We start from the raw sequence: 6,443 nt of genomic DNA, 5'->3' as shown, positions 1-6,443 counted from the left end.
AGCCTCCCAGGGCCCTTTTAAAGCTCTCGGAGTCGGCGGGAATGTACCAACGTCCCTCGGAGGGTGGGGAGAAGCGGGAAGCGACCTGAGAAGGGTGGTTAAAGCGGCGACAACGTGTGCGCGTAAGGCCCACGCAGACGACCCCGGCTCCCGCGGCACCCTCGCCCTGGCGGAACGCTGTCCTCGCGGGTCCCAGCGCTTGCGATGGGCTTCGCACAGTCTCTCCCCCGCCGGAGCAGGGCGCCTTTTGACAGCCCATCCAAAGCCTACTCCCCCTCCCAGCTCCCTGAGGCTCCGTTCTGCAGCCTTGATTCACAACGCTAGGACGTCGACAGAAGGGGTCTGGAGAAGGGGAGGACGGCGGGCAGGAAGGCATGGGAAAGAAAGGGGGTTTTCTTCCAAATGGAGCCGAGGGATTGTGAACAGTTTTCAAAGGTTGAGGATGGATTGCACTCCTAAGGCTGGAGAGCTACTGTTTCGCCAATTGAAACCGTCGATAACGTGCTTCAAGGCTAGGTGAAAATAAATGAAAATCTTTAAAAATTTTTTGAATGTGTTGTACTTTAAATTACAGTTTGACGAGGGAGGCTTGTGTCTAGAGCAACCTAGTGAAACAATAGAAGGCCGGATATCCCTCTGATTTTTAAAATAAAACATTTCCTTAAAAATAATATATTCAATGCGAAGACCTGATGTTTCAAGTAATGGGTCAAAGAAATTTAAAGCGTTCTTGTTACTTAAATCTCTCAATTTTAGGCTTGTGCTTGAAGGATAATACCACTGGTACTTGTGTGTACCAGTAATACATACAAGAAAATGCATTTCTATGTTGTGTGTGGCACACGGCAAGCTTTGATGTGAACACAAATTAGGTATGAATGAAAAAGTGAAGGACAGAAGAAATGCCAGTAGAGATTCCTTCTTTCTCACTATAGATAGATTGGGGTTTATTAAAGGTCTAGACTTCTGGAAGACTGTTTATTTTTCCTAGATTTTGCTCCAAGGTATTTATATGTATATACATATGTATGAATATATGTATATATTGTATATATGTTAGTACTCCAGAAGCCAAGCTTTTGTGGTGTGTGTTGCAGAGGTGGTTACAGAATCATAGGACAAAGTATTAAAAACTTGCACCCTTTTGATCATTTGCTCAAAATTTTTTATTCTTGTGTTTCCTGTTGTTCAGTTGCTAAGTGCTACTCTTTGCAACCCCATGAAATGCAGCACACCAGGCTTCCCTGTCCCTCACTACCTTCGGGAGTTTGCTCAAACTCATTGAATTGATGAGTCCATTGAATTGATGATGCCATCCAACCATCTCATCCTCTGTTGCCCCCTTCTCTTGCCCTCCATCTTTCCTATCATCAGGGTCTTTTTCCAATGAGTCAGTTCTTCGCATTACATGGCCAGAGTATTAGAGCTTCAGCTTCAGCATCAGTCGTTCCAATGAATATTCAGGGTTGATTTCCTTTAGGACTGACTGGTTTGATCTTCTTGCAGTCCAGGGGATTCTCAAGAGTCTTCTCTAACACCACAATTCGAAAGCATCAATTCTTTGGTGCTCAGCCTTCTTGATGGTCCAACTCTCACATCCTTACACAACTACCGGGAAACACATAGCTTTGACTATACGGACCTTTGTCGGCAAAGTGGTGTCTCTTCCAAGGAGCATGCGTCTTTAATTTCGTGGCAGCAGTCATTGTCTGCAGTGATTTGGGAGCCCAAGAAAGTAAAATCTGTCACTGTTTCCACTTTCCCCCCTTCTATTTGCTATGAAGTGATGGGATCAGATGCCATAATCTTAGTTTTTGAATGTTTAGTTTTAAGTCAGCTTTTTCACTCTCCTCTTTCACCCTCATCAAGAGGCTCTTTACTTGCTCTTCGCTTCTGCCATAAGGGTGGTGTCATCTGCACTTCTGAGGTTGTTGATATTTTTCCCGGCAATCTTGATTCCAGCTTGTGCTTCATCCAGCCCAGTCTTTCACATGATATACTCTGCATATAAGTTAAATAAGCAGGGTGACAATATACAGCCTTGACATACTCCTTTCCCAATTTTGAACCAGTCTGTTGTTCCATGTCCAGTTCTAACTGCTGCTTCTTGACCTGCATACAGGTTTCTCAGGAGACAGGTAAGGTGGTCTGGTATTCCCATTTCCTTTAAGAATTTTCCACATTTTGTTGTGACCTACACAGTCAAAGCTTTAGCACAGTCAAAGAAGCAGAAATAGATTTTTTTCTTATTCCCTTGCTTTTCCTATGATCCAACGGATGTTGGGAATTTGACCTCTGGTTCTTCTGCCTTCTCTAAATCCAGCTTGTAGTTGGATTACAGTTGGATATTTGGAAGTTCTTGGTTCACGTACTGTTGAAGCCTACCTTGAAGGATTTTGAGCATTACCTTGCTAGTATGTGAAATGAGTGCAATTGTATGGTAGTTTGAATATTCTTTGGCATTGCTTTTCTTTGGGATTGGAATGAAAACTGACCTTTTCCAGTCCTGTGGCTACTACTGAATTTCCTGTTGAGTCTCTTAATTACTGAATACCTCATTTCAGCCATTTTAACTCACAAATATTGGGAATGAAAAACAAAAATCAAATACAAGCTTAACGTTCCTTCATTTCATAGTGGATTACACTTCCCTAAATTTTTCAGACAGCATTTTCTTTTTCCAGCTCCTCGACATTCAGAGACCTCAAGGATACACATATATATACACACACATATATATGTATACACATTATATATATAAAATATTGTATGTCTCTATAATCAAGGATCTATCTATATAATATAGCTATATCCACACGTTCATATTGCCTCTCTAAACTCTCCCCCCAAAATCACGATTAACCCCCTCTGTGGATGTCTCCTACATCTCCCTAATCGCATACACTGAGAGCAATCTCAAACACCTTTTAGTACCACAAATGAAATATACCATATGTTAAACTCCTTTCAAACATGCTTTTCATTTCCTGGAGGTTCTATTTCCACAACGAGGCTACCAAAGTTCAAGAACCTCATCCACCACTGTCTACTTTTTCCAACTTCACTCTCATTTCCGTTCAGCTCAGTTGCTCAGTCGTGTCTGACTCTTTCTTTCCCAGCATCCGAGTTTTTTCCCATGAGTCAGTTCTTTGCATCAGGTGGCCAAAGTATTGGAGTTTCAGTTTCAGCATCAGTCCTTTCAATGAATATTCAGGACTGATCTCCTTTAGGATGGACTGGTTGGATCTCCTTGCTTCATTCTCAAGCCTTTTCAACCAATAAATAAGTTTTTTAAATCTCCAGAATATCTTTTAGGGTTCCCCACCTTTCTATTCCTATTGCTACTCCATTTGTTCAAGCCTTTACTATAATTTTGGGTGGATTATTGTGCTGGCCTTTCCCAGTGTGGATCCTTTATACACACTAACTATCCTTTAAACTCCACACTGATTATGTCTCCTGGTCAGAAACTTTCAGTAACTCTTTTTCTACACACTAGGTTTGTCACTCTGGTACTTAAAGTTCTCCATGTTTTGGTTCTACAATTCCTTTTTCATCTTTCATCTTTACTTTTCTCATTTACCAGATATCTTCCAGCCAGATTGTATTAGTTAGTATTTCTTGTGGTTACCAAATTCATTCTTCTGCTTAAGCTTTTCCTTCTGCCTAGATACTAGAAAGACATTTTAATATGTCCAAATCCTACCTTAGGGTCTTAGCTCAAATGCTTTCCTCTCATGTCTCCTCTTGAACAACTAGAGCAATAATCAGTATCTTTCTTATGGTACTTACCACCTCGCAGCAGGTATTTGTAGTTACTTATGTGGATTATTTTGACAATGAGGACCTTTGGGACACACTTCACTTACATGTTATTTTTGTATCCTCTCCTCTGTGCCTAGCATACAGTGCTTTGAGTATGCATGAATGATGACTTCAGTAAAAGCATACCGGTAATTGATTGGAGTAATTCAACTGTTGGTTTTTTCTTTAAGGATCCTTGTGGCTGTACATTCAAATGCAGTAGACTTCTTTGCAGGCTTTTTGTTTTTTTGCAAAGAACACCCATATTCTTTCACAAAGGACTGCACATGGTAATGGTAGTATCCCTCATGCCCACCCCACCCCAAGTGACTGCCAGGACACGCTCCATGAACATAAGCAGAATACCTAGATTCAGAGGGGGCAGTTCTACTGCATTGTGCATGGCCCAGGGCAATGATCATGATGTTTAAGAAAGATTTAAGATCATTTAAGAAAGACATTGACATGTGGTGGATATCCAGAGAAAGGAGCTAGAATTATTAGAGGTTTACAATATTGAGCTATCTTTCAACACATATCTATTTATTTTTAATTACTTCAACACATATTTAAAAGCATGTACTATACAGCAGGTACTGCTTATAAAACTTAAGACTGCCCTCAGTAGGCTTATGTTCTAATGTTCATGGGGTTAGCTATGGCAACTACTACCTATGGTATACATGGAAAAATGGACACATGGTACTATATACAACACACAATGGAGAAAAATTAAGCAGGGGGAAAGATAGTGGTGAGGAGGTGTCATTTTAGAGGGAGCTCAGGGGAACACTTCCTTCATGAAGTTGAGCAGGAACTGAAGGATGTTAGTGAGAAATGTGGTTGTCTGGGGGACGCTTCCAGGTGGAGGATATGGTAAGCAGAAAGCCTTGGGATGGAAGCAAGCCGAGTGTGTGAATAACACAGATGAACACGGATGTGGGTGGCAAGCTGTAGTAATGGGGACTTTAGATCACTTAGGACTTTTAACTTGGGGGTTTTGGCTACAGAGCAGATAAAGGGAAGCCAATTAGCTGGCTATTATATTTCACAAGGAAGATCATGGTGGCCTTGGCTAGTGTCAGAGAAGAGATGAAAAATGGCTGAATTCTGAACATGTTTTTGGTAAAGTTGCCAAGATTTGCTGACAGACTAGAAGTGGGTTGTTAGAGAGGAATTAGTAATTAAAGAATCAAAAAGAATGGATTTGCCATGATTAAATCAGAGGACTTGGGAGAACTGAGGTGGAAAGGGGGAAAAGATAGGCTTCGTACATAGTAGAACTGGGAAGAGACAGTTTTAAGAGGCAGGGAGGAAGGCAGTAGCGAAGAGTTCTGTAAAGAATAGATCCAGCTCAAAATGGGTAGGGCGTCACTGTAAATAACCAATGAGCTTCAGGTATATCTGCTTCATATGAGAACATACAGGGAACCATGGGAGCTGATTTATAAGGATTCCTCTAACTCAAGATTCTAAACATACTCATATACATACCTGCTTTATCGTTCCTTCATCAATATCATACAAGAAAACAAAGGGAATTCTCTGACGGGCCAGTGGTTAGGACGTGGCCCTCTCATTGCTGAGAGCCCAGTTTCAATCCCTAATCAGGGAACTTAGATCCCACAAGCTGAGTGGCATGACCAAAAAGGAAAAAAAAAAAAAAGAGGTAAATCTAGTATTTGGTATCAAGTATCTATTATTTAAAAAAATCAAAATTTCAAGAACTATTTAAATTCATACCTGACAATCTACCTCCCAATTAGAAAGTTCCAGAACAGGGACCTTACGCTTTATTCCAATGCTAAGGACACAGTAGGCACTATATAGGTGAATAAACAAAATAAACAAATGAAAATTTATAATTTCAAGGCTTTTGATAGATTGCCAAAATGTCCCTTAAATACGTAGTACTAATTCATATTCCATTCACCAAGAGTATGATAGGACTTATTTCCCCAGAATGTTGTCAATACTGGCAGTTGTTTTTAACTACTGATAATGCAAGAGGTGATAATCAGCATCTCATAGTTTTTACTTGTACTTTTTATAACTAGTGATGTCCAGTACTTTTCATGCTCCATTAGCCATCAATATTTTTATTCTTGTTAACTGCATTATACTGTATTTCACCCATTTTTCAATGGTCTCTTTTATCAACTGAAATGAGCGCCTCAATTATTGGACATCAAAACTGTTGTATGTTGCTTTTTTATCTTCTGCCATAAAAAATTAAATCTTTACTTGTTGCTTTAAGTTAAATCATTTTGCAAACCATACTTAATTTCATAAACTCAATATATAATGAATTACTGATTATGTCTAAGGCAATGTACTAAGTATTACATAGTGGGTACCAAATAAAAGCCCCCAAAACATCCCACTTTTAGGGATATTAGAATGATGAAACGGTGTTCAACATGCTTGTAAGGTAGTAAGTGCAGTAACTGCTGTAAGCGTGGTAGTTTGCTGTGTTCTTATGAGAGCATCTCCTCCTCCTGAGATTCAGGTAATCTTTAAGATAAAAAATGAATTAGGCAGAGAAGTAAGACTTGAAGGGGCTGAGGTGTAGGAAACAGAAAACAAACACAATGCAAGTTCAGGGAATGGCGAATAATCTAGTGTAGGCTGAACGATTT

The sequence above is a fragment of the Dama dama genome, chromosome 12, assembly GCF_033118175.1.
Source record: "Dama dama isolate Ldn47 chromosome 12, ASM3311817v1, whole genome shotgun sequence".
Taxonomy (NCBI): Eukaryota; Metazoa; Chordata; class Mammalia; order Artiodactyla; family Cervidae; genus Dama; species Dama dama.
The sequence above is the reverse complement of the archived record's forward strand: the minus strand, read 5'-3'. Positions refer to the sequence as shown.